The 24,349-nt window shown below is 41.3% G+C and overlaps 1 pseudogene; it reads right to left on the reverse strand.

Annotated features, from left to right (window-relative positions):
* Positions 1 to 6,912: 6,912 nt before the first annotated feature.
* LOC103736623 overlaps positions 6,913 to 24,349 on the reverse strand; it is a 19,113-nt pseudogene continuing 1,676 nt past the window's right edge.

The following is a 24,349-nucleotide window of genomic DNA, read 5'->3' on the forward strand; positions in this document are numbered from 1 at the left end:
GAGGCTGGTGGGTGTTGCAGGACCAGGGAAGTAGAGGGAGATGAGGGCAGGGCCAGGACCAGAAGCGGTGCTCCTGGAGCCCAAGAAAAGGACTGAGTTGCTCTGGGTGAGAAGGATCAGGAAGCAGTATTGGTTCCCCAGGTGTCTGGGGCCCCAAGACTAGGAATGGCTCAGGGCCCAAACTAGGAGTATAGAACAGCGGGAGGGATGGAAAGGTGAATGTGGCTTAGGGAGTCCCGGCACGGAGAGCTGCGCTATAGACTTACCCCAAGAGGCCTGAGGATAGTAGTGCAGGCTAGGAGAGTTAGCCGGTGGTACAGGCCCAGGGAAGCAGAGCTGGAATATGGATTTTTAAAATGTAGGTTCTATCTGTGCAAATGTGGGGAAATCATTATCTGTGATGGGATGAGGCTTCGGTGCTGCAGCTCTTTCACAGTCACTCATGCTTGCTCCTGGAGGCTCAAGAATTCAGAGCTGTGTCAGGTTCCAGAGTCAAGTAATTCAGAAGCCAGATCCTCAGTTGAGAGCGCAAATACTCTGTAAAACTCAAACTGCTTCTAAGGAAAATTCGACATATCTGAACTTATCACTAGGATTTTCCAAAAAAAGAGGAACTGTGAAATGTGTTCTGTGTTACTGTGTCTTGGCCAGAAGTGGATGTTGAAAACTTGTGCTTTGAATATAGATTTGCCACTCAGAAAGAACTGGAAGAGAGGGTTTAAACTGGTGAGGGTCAGCAGATGGAATGATGGAGAGAACTCTTCACATACTTCAGACAGCTGCCTTAGCATACATTTTCTTTGCCTCAGCCCTAGGCTGTCTGCCATGGAGGCTGAATTATGGACTCATGGTAGGAGAATAGGGACGGAACTGAAACATCAAGATTAAGTCAGTATACAGAGAAACACCGGAAGCACTTTTTTTTTTTTTTTTCGAGACAGGCTCTCACTGTAGTACCAACTGGCCTGGAACTCGCTATGTAGACCTGGCTGGCCTTGAACTCACAGATATCTGACTGCCTCTATCTCCCAAGTGCTGGGATTAATTCACCCATCTTGGAAGTCCTTCCTTACTTGGGCTTCATCTAACTAACAATATGCAGGGGGTGGGGGTAAGCGTGAAATACAAAGTGGAATGGGAAGGACTATCAAGGACCTTTAAAAGGCTGTACACTTTGTGGCCAGATGCTTTGAGGGCTTTCCTCAGCTCATAAACCCATTTCCATTCTTGAGAATGCTTTTTCCTTCCCTCCCTCCCTTCCTTCCTTCCTTCCTTCCTTCCTTCCTTCCTTCCTTCCTTCCTTATAAATTAAGATTTTTTTATTGTTGAATATTTTTATCATTCCAAAGTGAGACAATTTTTATCACGTTTCCAGATATAACTTGAAGCAGGTTACATTAAAAATATGTATGCAATGAAGTTTAAGGGGGGGAATAATAATAAATCAAAGACCAAAGGATTTGCCAATATGGGATTAACTTTGGTGGAATAATGAAGTTTCCATTAGCTCTGTTTTTTTTCTTTTTAAATCCTAACTAGTTTATTAGGTTTTCTAACAGAGCATAGGGTGGGGGTTTATTTACAGAAGAGTGGGCATTCCCCACCCCTATTCACAGCTATACTGGAAAGTCCACACTCAAATATAGATCCTGTGACTTCCTGACAGCCGCACAAAATAGTGACAGAGGTGCCTTATGGCGTTCTTGGCTTGTATATCCTTAGCCACTCCCCCACATACAGCTAAGGTGGACTGATTGGGTAGGAGGGGTAACTGGCTCCCCCTTCAACTCCTTGGACTCCTTGACGAGGGAAGGAGGTGTGACTATAGCTTCCTGGCATAGTGGTCAGAGGACACTTCCAGGTAACTCTCCACCCCTTCCTCCAGGTCTCACATTCTTTCTGTCAACCTCTTCCACAAAGTCCCTGAAACCATTGTATGAAATATCTGCCAATAAAAGTAAAACTTTTAAAGCCTGTAAATAAATCTCCTGGCTAGAAGATGAGGCATGAAACAGTGCTGTTCCGGCCTCATCTTCTGATTCCTCATCTTATGATCTTGGGAGCTAGATGGTTCCATCTCAGTGATCTTCAAGGTCCTTCCTCCTTTATTTGGTGGTTGTTCAAAAGCTGCTGCTGCTGCATTTCTGTATACTGGGGGTACTTGTCCCTTAGGTATTGGCCTGGGTGGTGACTTAAGGTTGCTGTGGAACCATGACTATTCTATGGGCTTCTGCATATACTGACAGTGCCCTATACGCCAAGACAGATGTCTTTTTGGATGTGGCCAGGTTTCCTGCCACCTTTGTCTATAGCAAGCAGATCAGTACTCTCAACCACCTTCACCTGAACTGTGAAATTTCAGTGCCAGTAACTTAATGCTGTATTACTTACCCAAGATACTATGAATATGTTCAGGAGTTTGTCCCTGCCGAACTCCAGCCTTACTCCCCATCTGGTTTCTGCCGTTTGTTCCTGCCAAACTATAGCCTTACTCCCCATCTGGTTTCTGCCCTGAGCTCCAGTCCTGTCAGGGTCCCCAAGGGAGGACATGAAGACTGGGATGGTCACAGGAAATGCTCTGTTGCTGCATCTAGGTATCTTGATGTCCACTACATACCTTTCCTTGGATTGTGGGCTCCACTGTCTATCTCCAACCTCAATTTATGCTGCACTGGGTTTCTCTATTCTCTTCCCTCCCAAGAGCTGAGGGCCTCCCTGCCCCTACTGCCCTTGGCTACAGTCAGAGACCAGGGGATCTAGAACCTGGGATCCAGGGTCCTGGGTTGGACCTCAGGACAGGGACAGGGCCATGGGGGCCCTGCATCTGGTTACACCCATTTTTGGAAAAACCTCAGGTTCTGACTTCCTGAGCATTGGACACTTTTTTTTTTTTTAAAAAAAAACAAAACAGAATCTTCTATCAGGAATCAGGGGACAGTCCAAAGGCCACAAATCTAACCAAAACCACTGAAGTTCTTCAGGGTCCTAAGGAGTCCTTTTGATCCTCTGACCCCAGAGAATACCAAAGTTTTAAATTTGGTTTTTGTTCAAAATTCCCTCACACTGTTTGGGAAAGCCTTTCAAAAGGATTTAACATGCTTCAGAGCCTCTCACCCTGACTCAACCCTGCTCCAGTATGTGGATGCCTTCCTGTTACTGCTGCTGATCCAACCACCTGCCTGACGGACACACTGAGACCAGCTCCATTTGCTCCAGGCCCTGAGGTACTGTGTCTCTGTGAAGATAACACACTTTGCCAGATGGAAGTTTCCTACTTGATGTACAAACTCTCTCAAGGTAAGAGGACACTTACTATGACTAGGAAGAAAGCCACCCTTCTGATCCCCATGTCTTAAACTAAGAATACAGGTATGGGAATTCCTGGGAACAGCAGGATACTGCCAACTTTGGTTCCTGAGCATCACTGAAATAGCAAGGCCCCTCTACTCAGCCATGGCTAGAGACTAGCTCTTAAAGTGGACAAAGACAGAAAAACAGGCTTTCCAATGGGCTTGGCCCTAACCCAAGTCCCAGCTGTGGTCCTGCCTGATGTCCACCTTTTCATTCATGAAGCACAAAGAATTGCAAATGGCATGTTTGCTCAGAGTTTGGGACCATGACAAAGGCCCATAGCCAAGCACCCAGACCCAGTAGCTTCAGGATTGCCCTCCTATCTAAGCACCACAGCAGCTACTGACATATTGGTTCAGAAGGCTGACAAGCTCACCTTGTACCAGAGTCTGCTCCTTGATTAGGACTGTCTCACCTTCTCAGCCATTCAGAGCCTCAACCTGCCAACACTGATGCCTGATGATAACCCAGAGGTACCCCTACATGCCTATGATCTGCTGACACTCAACAGGATATCATCTGAGCCACAAGGCACCTCTGCACAAAAGGCTGAACTGATCACACTCACCTAGGCTCTATGTTGTGAAAAGGATAAGTGGGTGAACATCTTCACAGACAGCAGATGTGCTTTTGCCACACTTTGATGTCCATGTCATTATCTACAAGGAAAGAAGACTCTGATAGAAGGCCCTATTAAACCACTCCACTCCAAGGAAACAGAAAAAGACACCATGGGATGATGGACACTGGTATACTTTATAATCATTCTTCCAGTAGTCCTTGGGTCCTCCTTGTGGACCAGCTTCATCAGAAAACCCACTTGGGTGCCACCAAACTGAATGAACTATACTACATCCTGGTATTTTGTAAAACATGTATAAGTGTATTTTCTGGGTGCATATAAGTGTACCTGTGCTGTGCAATGCCCACAGTGGTCAGAAGAGGGTGTTGCATTCCCTGGAATTGGAAGTAAGGATGGTTGTTAGCCACCATGTGGGTGCTGGGAACCAAGCCTTGGTTCTCTGCAAGAGCAGCCAGTGCTCTTAACCTTTGAGACATCTCTCAGCCCCTACTTTCTGGTATTTATGGACACATACTCTGGATAAGACACCCTTACAATAGCAAAGAGTTTCCTATATGAGATAATTCATAGGTTTGGGCTGACTCTGTCAACTGGCTCAGATAATGCTAAGTTAATCTTAGAGACTAGTAAAAAGTAGCCCAACCTCTGCCCCTGGTCCTCCTCTGGGTTAGATATATTCCCTATAAGGCAGGTTTCTCTCCATATAAGATTATGTTCAGAAGGTCAACTCCTCTACTGCCTAGACTAAGGGACACTATTCTAAAAAAATATTAATAAGTCTCTCTTAAAGTATCTCTAGTCTTTCCAACAGGTCCAGGTTTCAGTCTGTTCTAACATCTGAGACATTCTTTTGGCTCCCTCCTCTACATCCTGCCAAACATATTCCAAAGAAGAGAGAGGTCAACAATTCCTGGTCCCTTTGCTGATTTGATTGGAATCTATGGTTGACCACCTTGCTTACAGGCCTCACAGACCCTTTCGTCTTTCTCCCCCTTGTCTACAGATTGGGCCTTGCCTAATTAACTGGTTGTTGAACTTTGTCAAACAACAGATAGCCTCTGTCAAATTAATGTAGTACCTGAGAGCCCAGTATGACCCCCTGTCATGAGGGCACTGAGTCAGTGCTTTGACTCTGCCCTAAGACCAGAGGGGAATGAAATGGCAAAACTTACTACATTTTGTTCTAGCTTTTTCTCACCCTGTGTTTCTGCCCAGCTTCCCCCTATTCTCCACTCTAACTGTAGCCAGCCAATTAGAGCCTGTCCCATGAAGGCTGCCCCTACATTTAAGGGAGCACATTGTTACACAATACTGGGAAACTTATAAGTAGCCAGGTAGTATGTCCTCCCACCCACGCATACCTGCATCTCCATGAAGCCCATTGTTTCTGCAATTCTGAGATATTTGTTTTTCCTAGCTGAAACTTTTTGTTAACTGGAAACTTCTTTGTTAACTGATCTGCTCCTGGTCTGGTGAAATTATGATGATCTGATGTAACTATGGTTATTAGCTCTGCTGTTGACATGATATGATTATAGTTTTAGGCTTTATGAACCCCAGTCTTCCTCCCCTTGGGGTTGAGAATTCTTTTGGGGTTGAGAGTATTTGGACTCTTGATTTGATTCAAAACTGTATGGCATTTCTCTGAGGGTATTACAATATATTACAATATGATCTGGATTATTTTATAAAGTTCAGTTTAGGTTTTAATTCTTTCATTTTGGTGATTATGTGACGTTCTCATTTGTTGATCTTTCCATCTATTTAAGCAGGCAATTCTCAAATGTAATATCCTGAATTTTCTAATGTAACATCAGGATGGTGTTGAATGTGACAGCTATTCAAGTGGCTGACTTCTACAGCCACATAAAACTGTCAGAAAGAAAAAGCTACTGGAACATACGGAGTGGTGTACACAGGAACTGGCTTTTGCGAATCACTGGATCTAAACCATCCTCAACTTTCTGAGTTTTAGTATTCTAAGAGTTGTCACTGCCTTCTATGTCCTGATAACAGTATTTCATATTTGAAGAATTCAGAAGGGTTGTTTGTTGTCTATATAGTAAGAAATGCAAAGTAAAATAAAACCTGGGAACCAAGTGCTTCAGCTTTTGGGAAAGTGTTTCTATGACCCCAATCCAAAGTCCTTTAAGACTGTTTTCTCTTTTATCCATTTAGTCCATCCTCTGGCTCCTGGACCAAGGCTCTGTATACTCAAACAGACAAATCAAAATGAATAGGTGGGGGAAAATTCATATGTTAGTGCAAGGAGTCAATCCATCAAGTTTTGTTTCTACTCCATTACAAAGAAGTGAAGTTCACATAGAATTCTTTAACAAACCTTTCAGTCTTTGAAGAAATAGGATATGGAGTGTCACAATCTCCAATTTAAGAGACCTTTCAACAATCTCTTTTAAAATAAAAAAAAATCATGTGGACTGCTAAATTTGTTGTTATTTCAGTTCTGAAACACTTTAAAGACATAGTTCCCAGCTGTCCTGGAACTCACTATGTAGACTAGGCTGGCCTTGAACTCACTGAGATCTGCCTGCCTCAGTCCCCCGAGTGCTGGGATTAAAGGCATGTGCCACCATGCCCAGAGGAAGACATCTTTTTTTAACTTAAAAAGCAAGTTGTATTTTCAGACTTAAGCATGTTGAGAGTTAAACTTGCAATTAACTAGGTTTTTCCAGTTTGATCAGTTTTTAGTGTCAATGCTCGAGATGTTAAAGACAGTTGATAGGAGAACTTGTGTACACTGAAAAGATGAAAGGAACCCAAGAAACACAGGCAGGTACAACACACATTAGAGTGTCCCAGAAAGAAGGATGGAAGGAAAGAAGGAAGGAAGGAAGGAATGAAGGAAGGAAGAAAAAAAAGAGGGAAAGCCACTGAGAGTAGTTACTCCATACAGCACTGAAACATTCAATTTAGCCTAGGTAAGAGTTACTTGTCCCTGAAAATAAAGGCATCAGATTCTAAGCAGCTTTAGGAATTCGATGCTCCCTGATGCCTCTTTCAGGAGCTGTCCAACATCCAGAGTCCGTCATCAAATCCAAGTGTTCTCCAGTCATATGCCTCTTAGACCAACGACCTCATTCACACACGTTCTTAAAACATTCCACCACAGTGTGACAGGATTATGTCACCCCTGTGCCGCTGGCATGCATCTGCATTAGGTTATAGAAAGCCAAGATACGGCCTCCTTGGGAAGCTAAATTAAAACACTTCAAGGCTTGTTTATAATCTCTCTTGACTCCAATGCCATTATAGTACATAGAACCAAGCTGGAGCTTCCCATCCACCCAGCTTTGTTCAGCAGCTTTCTGGAAATACTTCAATGCCAGATCATAATTAACTTGAACTCCTCTCTTGTAGAGGTAGGCCATTCCAAGCCCACTCTGTCCACCTGGTTTTCCCATGTCAGCAGCTTTCTTGAAGTAGTGAGGAGCTGTCTCAATGCTCTGAGGTACAATGTCACTCTCCTCAGAATATATCTTTCCCAGGAAGTCTATAGCTTGTCAATTCCCAGCATTTGCTGCTATAGTGAAGTAGTCAAATGCTCTCTGGTGATTTTGTTCCACTCTACACCCTCTGTGAAGATATAACTGTTCCAGACCAACTTGTGCTTGGACATCACCCTTCTCAGCTAGGAACTGGTGATACTAAATCAAATTTTCTTCCATCATCCCACTATTCATCCCTGTGTTTTCCACTTCATCAGGCAGCTGTGTTCTCTGTACTATGGAGTCTCCAGTTAGAGAGATTACTAGCAACATGATTGGCAACTAGATGATAATGGGTCAGCGCTGACTCACAACTCTGGAGGACTCCGATGTGAGCCCAGTACCAGTATCCCTAAACCATGTGGGCTATCAGATTGCCATCAAGAGCTCCAAAAGTATACTACACAAGAGCTTTTGCCTGACTTGAATTAACAGTAAGTCCAGAGGTGTAGAGAAAGCCAAGAGCAGTCTGTCCTTTTGGAGAGTCTTCCTCAGTTTCTCAAACATCTCTTTAGTTGCCTGGACACTCTGTGTGAGGTAATCACCGAACAAAAGAGCATTGGACACTCTCTGTAGGGCTCTGGTGTGGTTCAAACTTAGGGCCTTCTGAAGATACCAAAAGATCTCTCTTTTGGCTTTTCCTGTTGCTTCCATTCAGAATCTTCATCCTGGTCTGGTACATAACTTCAGCTTCCTGCATCTGCCCTCCCTTAGCTACATCTTCTTCAGTTTCACAGAAATTCCATGTCTCACCTGTCTTGTAGTCTCTGCCATCTTCCCTCCCATCTAATGTGCACTCATCATGTTCCTTATCCAGAAAAAGGAAAGGGAAGTGGCAGGGTTCCCCATGCACTGTGCCTTCAATGGCAGTCAAGATTGGCTTCCATACTTTCTTTGGTTCTTCATAGTCCTTGCTGTCTAGACTTGGAGATTCCAGAAAGCTGACTTCTTCAGTGACACTGACCTGGATCTTGAGGATGTCATCCTCGACTTGAATGGGAGTATTCTAATTCTGATTCTTCTGAATCAAGGAATATCTGGCAGCAACTACTCTGCCTGTGTTGGTGTGGTCCTTCACCGACTCATCAGGTGGCAAACAGCTCTTGGAATCTAAGGATTCATTCAGGTTACCTTCATCATCTTTAATCTGAGCATTCAGGAGGCAGTGGCTGTGAGATCGAGGCCAGCCTGGTCTACAATGCGAGTTCCAGGTCAGCTGGGGCTACTGGGAGACCCTAAGGATGTGACCACGGAGCCCAGGAGCACCACGCAGGGCAGCAGCAGCAGCTGGATGCAGCCCTAAATCTTGCCCTTAGGTCTCGGGAGCTTTACTCATCACTGCTGCGCTGTCATGGACAGATGCCACCACCCCACCACCCATGATCTGGATTCTTGGTGACTATTTTCCCACATTGTCTACTTTATGTTCACTGAATCTCTCCACCACTTGTCTTCTGTAATGAAAGAGCCACACATTACAAAGCATCATTAATGATATTTTATTTATTGATAATTAGTAGACATACATTTTAACACCATCAGAGAATTTTCAGGCTTTTCTTCTTGAATAAACTGTGTGAACACACATGAACAATATGCTCAGCAAGATGTCTTAATAATCACTATCAGTTTTTAATGAGTTTGTTTTTGTTCTTAGTGATTTATGTATTCCAGGTGACATCAAACTCACTATGTGGGCCAGACTGTCCTTGAATTGCTGATTATCCATTTCACAAGTGCTGGGATCACAGGTGCAAGCTACCACACACAGCTCAGCAGCCACTACTGACAAAGCAATAATGTCCACATGAGCCTATACTGTTTCCTCCGTAACTGTTTTCCAGACACTGAACAGCTAAGTCACACTAAGTACAGAGTAAATATACCTCTTCCAAAAGCATAGAATTAGAATTGTTTTGAAGTCTGAAGTATTTGCATAAACATAATGAAAAAGCTTAGAGATGAGATTCAAGTATACAGTCAAAATTTCTTTATGTGTCACTTTATGCCCAAGGCATAATTTTATGGGTTTTGTTTTTTTGGATTGTGTATGGTGTGGATACATGTTTGTGGGCATAGATATGTACAGGTGTGCAAGCACAGGAACCTCTTTTTCCACTGAACCATCTCCCCTAGCTGTATTTCATATATTTATAACAATTTATTACATGAAATAATGTTTCTGTACACTGAATCATTAGAAAGCATTACTTGTAGCTAGGTATGTGTCTATGCCTGTGATCTCCCATTTGGGTAGTAGAGATAGGAAGGTCAGCAATTCAGTGTCACTTTTGGCTACACAATGCATTTGAAGCCAGACTAGGCTACATGAGACAGATAGCTACTTGATTGCTCCCTGAGTGCTGGGATTAAAGGTACATACCACCATGCCTGGTGTGAGAGAGGTAATCATTTTAAAGCTGGATTTATTTATTTGCTTCATTTGTTTTAAATATTTCTTATCACTCCACATTTTTCAGGAATACTGCTTCCTCTTATGAGTAGTAATGACCTTTGTCTCTTTCTGGGAGTTTGTGCTCATCTTCAAAGACCTGGTTTCCATATTTTTGTTCTAACACGGAGACCCAGAAAAATAATTATAAATTCTTACAATGTTATAGGAAAAATTAAGAATAAAGGTTAAATTAAAACAATGCCAAACTGATTCATGAAACCATTCCATTTTCATATTCCAAATTTTTAACAGCGTCAATGAGCAAGAGATACTTGCTCTGTAACTAAGCTAAAGAATGTGGTCATCTTTACCTATAGAAGCCATGTCCCTGAACGTTTCCCAAATGATATTTTTGTAGAGATTCTTCTGGGAATGATTCAGCAGAGCCCACTCCTCCAGGGTAAGTTTGACCACTATATCCTCAGTGGTCACTAACTCCTAAAACATCACAAAACCATTTCAGGAGGGAAGACTGAAACTGACAGCATTTAGGAACCTATACTGCATTCATAGAAAGGTTCCATGAAGACCAATTTTTTACTGAATGACTTGGTTATTGTGTTGTTTCTCTGTCTCTATACTCACATAGACTTTCCAATGCTGAATTTGGACACTTTCATTTAGAAACTGCAGAACAGGGTTCCCTATTTCAATGATGATTTGAGATGTCCCGTTCTCACATCTAAGACCTCGTTGGTAGGTTTATTACAGATATCAGAGTCTTACTATTATCTCAGTATCATGGTGCATGCTTGTCATCCCTGCATTTGGATTGAGAGAGTAGGATCACAAGTTTGAGGTCAGCCTGAGCTACATAGGGAGACACTATCAAAGTCTTCCTGCCTAATATATACAACATAGATAGTGCAACTTTCGTGAGGCTGAGCTGGTTAGTTTCTATAAACCTGATACAAAGGAGAGTCACCTGAGAAGAGGAAACTTAATTGCATTTCCTCCATGAGATTGGCCTATGGATATGTGGGCTATTTTCTTAATTGATGCAGGAGGGCCCAGCCTACTGTGGGCAGTGCCATCTCTGGGCAGGTGGCCTTTGGCTGTATAACAAAGGTAGCTGAAAAAGCCAGGGAAGCAGGTCTATAAGCAGTGTTACTCTGTGATCTCTGTTTCAATTTCTGCTTTCAGGTTCCAGCCTCAAATTCCTGCTTTGGTTTCCCTCTATAAGTCTAATAAAACCATTTCCTCCCCAAGCTGGTTTTGGCCATGGTGTTTTATCAGAGCAATGAAAAAGTTAACACACTTTTAAAAACTTAATTTCTATGTGTTTATTTTTAGTTTATGTGTATGGGTGTTTTGCCTGTGTATATAAGTATACCGTATCATGCAATACCCACGCAGAGCAAAAAAGGGCATCAGATCCCCTGGAACTAGAATTAGGACAGTTGTTAGCCATGGTCGGTTTTGGGAACTGAACCCAGGTCCTCTGAGAGAGAAGCCAATGCTCATTAAAGTCTGAGTCATTCCTACAGCCTCAAGTTAGACACTTTATACCTGAAGAAAAATTCTCATTTGCCCATTCTACCTTCTTACTGGTATCTGGTAGTGGGAAGGACTTTGTCTGTCTTCCTGACAGGAGCTCAAGAGTCTATACAAATATAAATAACATGGTATTTGTTTCACTCCTATTTCTCCTCTGAAAGTTTGCACTTTCTTACATTCCCAGTAGATACAACCTACCAAAACTTCTCCCGAGGGCTGGAGAGATGGCTCAGCAGTTTGGTTCTCAACAGGACCAGAGTTTGGTTCTTAGCACCCATGTAAAGCAGCTCAAAACCACCTGTGATTCTAGCTCCAGGGGGTCTCTTCTGATCTCTGAGGGAACCAGCAATCATATGTATATATCCACACAGACACATAGGTGCAATTAAAAAAAAATCTCTCTCAATATTATTACTGCTGGAAGCACTAAATGACTTTATTGGACACTGGATTGTGTCCAGTCTCTAATGGACACCTTTTTGTCTCTACTATTACTGGAAATACAAACAAATTGACTCAATTAGAAAAAAATCTTCAATGTGTCAACAAGTGAACAGGTGAACAGGCTTTAAAAAGCCCGCACCCAGGGCTAGAGAGATGGCTCAATTGTTAAGAGTGCTGAGTGCTTTTGGAAAAGACCTAAGTTTAGTTCCCAGCACACATGGGAGCTCACAACAATCAGTAATTCCAGCTAGGGGATCCAAAACCCTCTTCTAGCCTCCACAGGCATTATATAACATGGGGGCACTTATATACATGCACACAAAACACTCATGCACTATAAAATAAATTTTAAAAATTTTAAAGGAAGTACACACCGCATACTCAAGTATGTCATACTTTCTTCTTGTGCTTAAAATCTATGCTAAAAATCTCTTAATAAACTCTAGCTCTACAAAGCAAGCAAGAACAGATGCTATAGAACAATAACAGAAATTGGCAGTACTTTTATAGAAGATGTAAGGATAAGCCAGTATCTCATTGGAAAATGAGATTCAACCATTTGAATAATAATCAATTTACTATATTTTCAAATGGGAGTGTCAGAACTCAAAGCCTTTGAGAAGTCACAGTCGAAACTCTTTTGAGACACAGAGAATTTTCTCATAGAAAACAGAATTATCCATAAATCAATAAATGTAATAATTTTTAAAAATAGCTTTTGGGGCTAGGAAGATGGCTCAGTGGGTAAAGGTGCTTGTTGCCAAGCATGACAAACCAACTTCAATCCCTGAAACCCACATGGTACAAAGACAAAAGTGACACCCAGAAGTGGTCCTCTGACCTCTACACATGTGAACACAGACACACACACAGATGAATGTAATTTTTAAAAACAACAATTAAAGATGTTAGAAGTGGGTGTGGTGACATAGGCTTATATTCCAAGCCTGTAATCTAAACATTCAGGAGGTTGAGGCATGTGGACTGCCATGAGTTCCAGTCTATCACCCTCGCTTCACTGTTAAGCATTTGGCAGAGCGCTCGCTTAGGGAGCACAAAACCCTGAACTGGACCCCCAGCACCACTTAAACCATTGCACAGTGGTGTAGATTTATAATCCCTGTACTCTGGAAGTAGAGCTTCAAGAGGCTCAGAAGTTCAAGGTCATCTATGGTGAAGTCAGGCTAACATACATTAAGTCTCTGTCTCAAAACACAGACAGACAGACAGACAGACAGACAGACAGACAGGAAGAAAGGAAAGGAAGGAAGAAACCAGATGTAAAATATCTGGAATGTGAAAAACTTACTTTGTACAGTTGGTAAAGTGCCTGCCTTTCAAATATAAGAGCCTGAGTTTGATTCCCAAAGATTAAAAAATAAACAAACAAATAACTGAGAAACAGACAGTGACAAGACATATTTAAAAGAAGATAAAACACCAACTTCAATGAAGACATTCCCAGAAAATAGTCAACTGCATCCCATCCATATGAAGACAAAATTTAGCCAATAAAATAATGTCAAAGGTTGATGAGCATAGCAGTAGTTACACATGAATGATGAGCTATGTACATTCCAGGGCTGTTCTTGGAATTTGAACTTACACAGCCTACATCCAGTTGTTCCCATAAGAGTGTATTGTGTGGAGCTAGAGAAACAGCTGAGTGCTGACTGCTGTTACAGAGGATGTGAGTTCAATTCCCAGCTGCCATGTCAGGCAGCTCATAACTGTCCAGAACTCCACCTCCAGGGGCCTGGCCTCTGTGAGTACCCCCAGACATGCACATATCCACACATACATACACATATGATGAAAAATAAAATAAGTTCTGAAAAAAAAAAGAACTGGGCATGGTGGTTCACACCTTCAATCCCTGTACTAAGAAGGCAGAGGCAGGTAGATTTCTGTGAATTAGAGGCCAGCATGGTTTACACGGAGAGTTCCAAACTAGCCAGGGATACACAGTGAGACCCTGTCTCAAAGCAAAAAACAAAACAAAACATAGGCTGGAGAAATGGCTCAGTGGTTAAAAGTAGTGGCTGCTCTTGTAGAGGACCTGCAATTGATTCCCAGCACCCACATGGCAGTTAACAGCCACCCCTAACTCTAGTTCCAGTTCTGACACCCTAACTCCAGGGATCTGACACTCTCTTCTGGCCTCCATAGACATTACATACATTAATGTATTCACATCTATGAAGTACAAATCACTCACACACATGAAATAAAAATAAATTTAATTCAAACAAACAAACAAACAAGAAATAGGGGACTGGAGAGATGATGTAGCAGTTTAGATCACTTTCTGCTCTTTTAGACAACCAGAGTTCAGTTTCCAGTACCCACATGGCACCTGTAACTTCAATTCCAGGGGATCAGATTCCATTTTCTGGTCACTATGGGTGCATGTATGCAGGCAAAACATGCATACACGTAAAATATAAATAAATAATTTCTTAAAAAAGAATTTGCTGATCCCTGTGCCTGTGGCCTCTCTCACAGGCAGGCTCCAATTCCTTCACCTCAAGTTCTTGGACTAGCTTCCCAAACCAGATTAACCAACCACCCTACCATAGATCTCTGTCTTCACCCAGCAGTCCCTTCACCACCAAATTCCCAACCTCCAGATGAGACACACAGACCTGCTCAGACAGGACTCTCGTAAGTCAGATTAATTTCACTGCCTCCCTACCCAATTTCTCTCATCCACCCCCATCCTGTTCCCTGCTGGCCTCCACCCCATCCCCTGCTGGCCTCTCTCACAGGCAGTCTCCAATTCATTCACCTCAGCAGGATTAGCTGCCCCTTTTCTCCCCACTTCATCCCTGCAGTCCTCTCTTATAGGCAGGCCCCAATTCCTTCACCTCAAGTTCCAGAAATAACTACCCAAACCAGATTAACTAACCATCCTACCATAGATCCCTACGTCCTCATCTAGGCAGTCCCCTTACTGCCAAATTCCCAGCCTCCAGATCAGGCAGACGGATCTGCTCAGTCAGGACTCTGAAAAGTCTACTGCCCAGCAAGAACCTGAAATGCCCACCAATTTGTCTTCCATACCAAAACAAAAAGCAACTAACTTACATAAACAATATTAACTGACCCAAAATTAAATTAAACAAAAGCAAAGTATAAGTTCCTGTTGAACACAATGCTGACAAAGAACACCATATGCCTAGATGGCAACACAAAAACAAACAATATGAAAAACCAGGAAAATATGTCACCAACAAAACCCATGAGTCCTCCAGAAGTGTACAACATTGAAAATCACCATGTAGAACCCCAGGACACAGAATTTAAAAAAAATCATAAACATGATCAAAGAATTATAAGAAAACACAAACAACTCAATGAACTCAGAGGGGAAAGGAATATACAAATACGCAACTTAATGAAATTATTTGAAAAGCAATATAAATAGTGAAGAAAACCCAAATGGAAATTAATGTGGGCCTGAAAGACTCAATAAACCAATTAGAAACAACAGGAGAAAGCCTCACAAGCAGAATGAATGAAATGGAAAACAGAGTATCAAGACTGGAGATAAAGTTGAAGATCTAGACTCCTTAAGCAAAGACTATGCAAAATTCAAAAAAAAACCACAGGAATGTAATACTCAGGAAATGTGGGACAACAGGAAACAACCAAATCTACATATTATAGGTATACAGGAAGGAGAAGAAAATCAAACCAATGGCATCAAACAGATCTTCAATAGGACTGTAGAAGAAAACTTACTTAAATATAGGAGAAAACTTCCCTAAATTAAGGAAAGATATACCTACAGAGATTAGCACAGATAACACAATTAACATGATTAGAACAGAAAGTCCCCATGACATGTCATAGTAAAAACATTAAATGTTTTAGTACCTATATTAAAAAATCAGAAAGAGCACATGTAAATGACTTGACAATACAACTCAAGACTCTGGAAAGGCAAGAACAAACTAATCCCAAACATAGTAGAAGAGAATAACAAAACTCAGAGTAGATATTAAAGAAATAAAAACAAAGAAAATAATACAAAAAAAATCAATGAATTTAACAGTTGTTTGAAAGGTTAAACAAGATAGACAACCCCACAAAATTCCAAAACATTGTAAGGGAATACTTATAAAATCTATACTCCATTAAATTTGAAAACCTAAAAGAAATGGATGAATTCTTAAAATCATGGCCACCACCAAAGTTAAACCAAGAGATCAAAACCTCTCAAGTGAAAAAAGCCCAGGCCCAGACGGATTCATAGCAGAATTCTACCAGACAATTAAAGATCTGTACCCAATACTATTTAGTTTATTCCAAAAGATACAAACATAGGGAGAACTTCCAAATTCCTTCTATGAAGCCAGCATCACTCTAATACCAAAACCAGGTAAAGATACAACAACAACAACAAAAAGAAAACTATAAACCCATATCCTTAATGAACATAGATGCAAAGATACTGCACAGATGCAAAAATTCTTTCAAAAAATACTTGTAAACCACATAGACACACATCAAAAAGATCATCCACCATGATCAAGTCAGCTTTATTCTAGAGATGCAGGGATGGTTCAATATATGCAAGTCAATAAACATCATATCACATAAATGGACTCAAAAACAAAAACCACATCATCATGTCAATAGATACAGAGAAGGCCTTTGACAAAATTCAATATGCATTTATGTTCAAAGTCCTAAAGGGAATTGTACTGAAGGGAACATACCTCAACATAATTAAAGCTATATACAATAAATGCACAGCCAACATCATTCTAAATGGAGAAAAACTGGAAGAATTCCCATTGAAATCAGGAACCAGACAAGGAACCACTCCTTTCTAATATAGTGCTTGAAACTCTTGCTAGAGCAATAAGGCAAAGAAGTAAATTAAATGAGTACTAATTGCAAAAGAAGAGGTCAAATTATACCATTTTGCAGATTATATGATAGTTTATCTTAGAGATGCAAAAATTTCCACCATAAAATTCCTCAAAATGATTAACACTTTCAGTAAAGTGACAGGGTATAAAACTAATCTACAAAACAGTATTTTTTCTTTTTACCAATAACAAGCAGTTGGAGAAAGAGTACATGAAAACTCTCCCATTCATGATAACCTCAAGAAAAAAATAAAACATTTTGGTATAAACCTGACAAAAGACATTAAAGACCTCTCCAATAAAAATTTTAAACCTTTAAATAAATAGACTGAGGAATATATCAAAAGATGGAAGGACCTCCCATGCTCATGGATTGGAAGAATTAATATTGTGAAAATGACCATCCTTTCAAAATGATTTATACATTAAATACAATCCCAACCAAAATCCCCATGACATTCTTAACAGAATTAGAAAAAAAATCCTAAAACTCATATCGAAGGACAAAAGATCCCAAATTGCCAAAGCAACCCCGAGCACAAAGAACAATGCTAGGGGGATTAGTATACCATGCAGAGCTATAGTCATAAAAACAACATAGTTCTGTAACAAAAATAAACCCGTAGATCAATGGAACATAATTGAAGACCCAAACATGAGTACGTGCAATTTCAGCCACCTGATATTTGACAAAGATAGGGGCCAAGAGCATTCACTGGAGGAAATACAGCATGTCCAGCAAATGGTGCTGCCAAAACTGGATCTCCACCTGTACAAGAATGAAACTAGACCCCTATCTTTCCCCTTGCACAAAAGTCAACTCCAAATGCGTCAAAGACCTCAGTGTGAAACCCGAGACTCTGAAACTGTTAGAAGAAAACATTGGCAGTAACCTACAAGATATAGATATAGGAAAGGACTTTCTAAATTAGACATCAATTGCTCAGGAATTAAGGTAAAAAATCAACAAGTGGGACCTCATTAAACTAAAAAGCTTCTGTACAGCAAAAGAAACAACCAAGGAAGTGAAGAGAAAACCCACAGAGTAGAGAAAATCTTCACCAGTGACACATCTATCCGAGGTTTAACATTCAGAATATATAAACAACCTCAAAAAACAAAGAATCAAGAAAGCAAGTAACCCAATTAAAAGATGGGCTAAGGGAATGAACAGAGAGTTCTCCAAAGAAGAAATAAAGATGGCTAAGAAACATCCTTAAGATGTGTTCAACATCATTAGTAATTAGGGAAATGCAAATTGAAACCACTTTAAGATTTCATATTTCCCGAGTCAGACTGTCTAAGATCAAGAGATCAATGATATCAAACACTGGAGACGATGTGGGGAAAGAGGAACATTCATTCACTGCTGCTGAGATTGCAAACTTGTGCAACCCCTATGGAAAGCAGTGTGGAGAACTCAAAAAAACTAAAAATGAACCTACCATTTGACCCAGTTATACCACTGCCAAAGCAGCCTATTGCTGAGACACTTGTATATCCAAAATCCATGTTTGTTACTGTTCTTTTCACAATAGCTAAGAGATGGAAGCAACCTGGAGTATCCCTTGATTGACGAGTAGATAATGAAGGAGACTAGTATTGGCAAGGGAGAAATGGGGAAAATGGGACACGTTGAATGGGGAAACCATGGTGGAAGGGTTAAACAGGGAGAAAAAGAGGAGAGTTAGACAATGCCTACCTAGTTTAAAAACAAAACAGAGGGAATCATATTAGTCCAACAACCTAATGACAAATTACACATACAGTATCTCTACGTGTGCCCATGTGTATGTATAGCTAAAGGTTACATAACAAGAAACAGTGCCAAATAGGAGAAACCTTCTATGAGTTTTTGGCCAGGGTGGTCCAAGAGACTCCCAAAATCACATAGACTATTGCCACAGTCCTTGATGGCCTCCTAGAACTTGAAGGTCAGACCCTACTGCTAAAGACAGAACATACTTCAGACACAGGATTTGGAGCAATAGAGCTGCAATTGACCTGAAACCACTTTCACTGAAGGCTAGCTCTCACAGCTTTGGAGAGCAATATGAAGGTGCCAAGGAAAAACATCAACTGATGGTCCAACACCAGTTTCAAGTCCAAATAACCACATCAAAGACCTGCACAGCATACAATATTGGTGCAGTAGTGCAGCTTTTATCTTGGGGGCAATCAACAGCTACCTAATTGGACTAAAAGTCAACTCAGTGGGAGGAAACTCAAGTGTGGTACTGTAAACATAACCAAATATACATGTCTGGAGAGGTCATAGATCTTAGAGAAAACCCCAAGACTTTCATATCAATAGACTAATGTAATTTCTTGGTATGTACAAAATATATATCATTATATTTACAAATATCCCAGTCACCACTCATCAAAGAAGCTTATTTTGCAGCAGTTGGAGACTATGATCAAGTACCATAACTTGTCACACACACAGACATTGTATATGAATTTCCCAGGCCTAAGTGACACATCTATAATGCAACCTCGACATCTAAGGTACAAGGAACATAGAACAGGGGTAATGAAGAAGACATTAATAAAAAGCCCTCATATAACAGACAGAAACAGAAAAGGTTACAAATGGCCAAAATGTATAGATTAAGTCTGCAGATTGCTGGTCGATGGACAGGATTCCTATATTAAACTTTACCCACTCAGGGAGCATTGCAGAAGAGGGGGGGCAGAAAGGTTGTAAGAGACAGGGAGGAAGTGCAGGACTGTATGGAAACAGAGTTCTACAAGCTCCTGGGACCCTGCTCATATGATTCAATGTCGATGGTGTCAGTATACAAAAGTTCCTTGCAAACTCAGGCAGACAAAAACTCAGCTTAGAATTGGGGAAATGATCAGCATACCCCAACCTTAGCTGAGGAAATATTGGCAGCTGATTACTACTGGGTGAGAAAGAGATGATCTTCCTAAAATAAGAGACTCCAGATAGACTGACTAGACCTTTGTGGATGAACTTGTACTGGAGAACAACTGGGGACACTGACTTGACACATTGGGCCTTAATACGGATGACAGAGTATGTGGGTTCCTGTGGGGAAGCTGTGGGAGCATGCCAGGGGGGGATGTGAGTATAAAGATGATTAAGATTCGTTGAAATAATCTGTATAAAATACACAAAAATCCAACAAAAACAAAACAGAAAAAGAATATACTGCACATTTATATAGACAAAAATGATAAAGGGGCCTTAAAAGCAGGTAAAAATACCTGCTGCTGAGCATTACCACTCAAGTTCTTCCTCCTTTTTTAAAATTTGATTTATTTTTATCTTATGTGTATGAGTATCTTTGCTTACCTATATTTAAGTGCACCTGTGTCACACAGTGCCCACAGGGTCCAGAAGAGCATCTCAGCTTCCCCGGGGCTGGAGTCCTGAGTGATTGTTAGTCACCATGTGGGTGCTGGAAACCAAACCTGGGTCCTCTACAAAAGCAGTCAGTGCTCTTGAACACTGAGCCATCTCTCTAGCCCCAAGTTCTATCCCTAGAACCCACCTAAAATGCTGGATGTGATGGCATTTATCTGTAATGGCAATGCTTCTGAAGCAAGATGGGAGGCAGACACAGGAGAGTCACCCAGACGCTTATGAGTCAACTAGGCTGGAGTACACAGCATGGCAGAAACAAGAGAGGCCCTGCCTCAGTAAGAGGGATGGCAGGAACCAACTCCTAAAGTTGTCCTCTGACCTACACCCATGCACTGTGGCACACAGGCCAGTTCCCACACGTAAACAAATAAAAATAATTTTTTAATTATAGAATTATTTTCCACAACAATTAAAAATCAACCTGAATCACCCTGAGGAACAGAATATCCCACACCTCAGACATATGTTTCTGAAACATATGTAGTAATAGACAATATCTATCAATCTTTCCACTAAGATACTATTAGGACTCATTTATCCAAAGTTCAACAGAGGTAAAACTAACAGAACACAGTTTAGTGAGAATTAATGTGGTACAGATAGGCAGAGTAACCATTACACCAGGACAGTAGTCTTCCATGGGGCATGATGAGAGAATCTGACAACTGCCCAAGAGTAGTTATGAACCCTGATGAGGTTTTCAAGGACATTTACGTTATTATTAACATCAACTCTTAGCAGAGACTTTATATTCATTCCTTAAAAAAATGTGTTTCATGAGAAAAATTTAGAGTTAATACTAGAAAAGCATGCCTTAATCTGTGTATCAGTTGGTATGCCTTGCATTGTGACAGTGTGAGTCTCGATTCACAGATTTTCCCATAGAACAAACAAAAATCCCCTCCGAAACAAGAGCCTTTATCACAGTAAAAGTTCCCCAGCAAGCTGGGCCTAGTGGCACGCACCTGCAATCCCAGCTACCTGGGAGGCTCAGTAGGAGGGCCACAAGTCCAAGACCTGCCTGGGCTATAAAGCAGGTTTAAGCCTAGCCTGATCAACTAACCCCCAGCACTTGGGAGGCAGAAGTAGGTGGATCTCTGAGTTTGAGGTGAGCCTGGAATACACATCAAGTTCTAGGCCAGCCAGGACTACATAGTGAGAACTTGTCTCACAAAAACAAATAAAACCAGGCACAGTGGCATCTAACTTTAGTTTTAGTGCTTGGGAGGCAGAGGCTATTAGATCTCTTGTCAGTTCAAGGCCAGGTTGGTCTACATAGTGAGTTCCAGACCTGCAAGGGCTACATAATGAAACCTGTTCTCAAATAAATAAATTAAATTAATTTTCGAAAAGTCAAGTCAGGTGTGGTGGTACTGTAATCTCAGCACTCAGCTCAGGAGGCTGAGGTAGAAGGATAGCTGTGTATCTGAGGTCAGCCTGGTCTACCTAGTAAGTTTAAATCCAGCCTGGGCTACAAACTGAGACCCTCTCTCAAAAAAGACAAAAATAAATATTAAAAGTCAAAAAAAGGGCTCAGGATATGGTGCAATGGTGCCCTAATATTAGTGAGACCCTGGGTTCAATCCATATTAAAGAAGTAAGGGGGAGAAGAAGAGAAAGGAGGAGAGGAGAGGTAGATAGGGAGGGAGGAAGAAAGAAAGGAAGTAAACTCCAGCCAGGAGTATATCTCAGTGCCTGTCTGCTGCCTGACAGGAGAGCAGATTAGCACATCAAAGAAAGAAGACAAATATAGGGTCAGTATTCAAATATTCAGCGCTCCAAATGGTGCCAGTTGTTCTGGTCCCTTGCAGAGGTGTGATTCTGATGTTGACAGTGCACAGCATAAAATTCAAAGGATGTGCACAGGGCTGGAGAAATGGCTTAGTGGTTAAGAGTGCTCACTGGCTGCTCTTCCAGTGGACAAAGGCTTCAATCCCAAGAGCCACATGGCAGCTAATAACCATCATAGCTCCATTTCCAGAAGGTCTAACACCCTCTTCTGGCTTCTGAGGGCATTTCACAAACAGACACACATATATGGGAGCAAAACATTCACACACATAAAATAAAAATAAATAAATAAAAATAACAGAAGACAGAGTTCGGGGGTAGTAGGGTGCAGTGAGAGTAAACTAAAAATATGATAAAAATTATATGAAATTCTCAAGGAAACAAAGTGTTTTTAAAGTAATTACTGTAATCTACAACCTCAGATACCTAAGGAAAAATCTATCATATCACCAGTTGGAGACAAAGTTAAGACACGAAAAACAAATAATAAAAGGCATTGAGGTTGAAAAGGAACAAATAAAAAACTCCTTTTGTTCACAGAAGACACTGTCTACATAGAATGCCCCCCCAAAACAACCAAAGTTCCTAGAATTAAGGAAGGATTATAGCAAGGCTTAATACACAAAAATTCATTATTCTGAGGCACATATACCATAATAAATTAGATTTGAAAATGAAACACACCATTAATGCAGCACCAAGAGAAAGAATTTCACATGACATGAAAACTACAAAAAACGTTCCTGTTGCCCAGGGAACCAGAAGCAAATTGAGCACTGTTCATCTACCCCTGCAGTCATGGCACACCAGAAGTCTAAACCGAAACATCCCCCCTCCCAAGAGCATGACACACACCCTGAAGACCCTGTTGACCTGATCCTTCTACAACCATGAGAGGTCTTGGAACTGAAAATGAACCAGGTTTGCAACACCGGAGTTATGTCTTGTACCATGTGCCTAGAGGAACTCCAGATACCCATCACATATGTGCTCTGGCAGTAGATATGTACAGTGCTGGGAGAGGCCCTTTGAGGCAGTTCAGTAGCAAGTCGAGGACCCAACCATCTGGGTCCAGACACATTCCAGGGCTCCAGAGTGTATGTCCAAGACTGTGACAACCCTCTGTGTACATGAAATGGGCATGAGTAAATGAATGTGGCTGCAGATGTGACCATGGCTGTGTTCATAGGTTGGGGGTGGGGTTAATGGGTATCATCATATGGCCCAGGGAGGCCTCAAATTGGAGATCCTTCTCTATTATATGGCTCTAGAAGCTTTGAGCTACTGCTCCCTTCTTAAATCTACACTCACCCCTAAGCTTAGGGTTTTGCCTCCTCTGGGGACAGTTTCCTGACAACCAAGGCAAGGAATTGTTTTGGAACTTCTTCTGCCTCCCCAACCACATCACCAGCACTCTGATCTTCTTCCCAGCCTCCTGATGCCTTTGCCTGTGAGTCAAGGCCACTACCCCCAGGTCCTTTGACTAAATTCTGCTAGGGAGATCACTCCCCTGTGCTAACCTGAAGCCCATTTTCCTGTTCATTTGCTTTTGTAGAAAAGGTAGGGTCTGGTTCTTGGACAGCTGTCACAAACTCATCTGTACAATTGCCAGTTGGAGAGGAGGGAGGAAAAATGTTCAACACCAGAGTTAAGCAATAACACCAAGATTTAAATACAGAAATGCTGTTTAATGCTACATGAACAAAAATAAATAAATTAGATCATTTCAAGTTTTGACAAACAACAAAGGAACAGATACCCATGAAAGACCAGATGATAAATTCAAAATTTCCTATAGAGCTAGTAAGATGGCTCGGTGGGAAAAAGTGCTTATAGCACAAGTTACAGTCCATTCACAAATTTGTTTGTTTGTTTGTTTTTTGAGACTGGGTCTCCTTTTAACCCCAGCTGGCCTGGAACTCCATATGTATACCAAGATGATCTCACTGTCACAAAGATTGCCTACCTCTGCCTCCTGAGTGCTGGGAATAAAGGTTTGTACCACCACACCTGGCTCATTCACACATTCTTTTTATTTTATTTATTTACTTAATGTATATGAGTGTTTTACCTGCATGTAAGTAAAGTGTACCACAAGTTTGCAGTACCTGTGGAGGCCAGAAGGAGGAGTCCTCTGGAATTGAACTTAAGGATGGATGTTAGTTGCCATGTGTGGGTGCTGGGAATGGAACCTTGGTCCTCTACAAGAGCAGCCAGTGTTCTTAATCTCTGAGCCCTCTCTACCACCCCTCATTCACAAATTCTTAACACTTGTACAGTAAGTTGAATCCAAAGAATCCTGCCTGTCACAGCTTTTCTCAGTCATTACAAGTTACTACTCTAACTCTGTATACAAATGAACATAGATGAAAATGTTGAATTTTAGTCGTGTTGTAAAATTGGTAAAATGCAGGAATTAAATATCATCACTATAACTATCCTAGCAGG

The sequence above is a fragment of the Nannospalax galili genome, unplaced genomic scaffold (genome assembly GCF_000622305.1).
Source record: "Nannospalax galili isolate Female #2095 unplaced genomic scaffold, S.galili_v1.0 scaffold391, whole genome shotgun sequence".
Classification (NCBI taxonomy): domain Eukaryota; kingdom Metazoa; phylum Chordata; class Mammalia; order Rodentia; family Spalacidae; genus Nannospalax; species Nannospalax galili.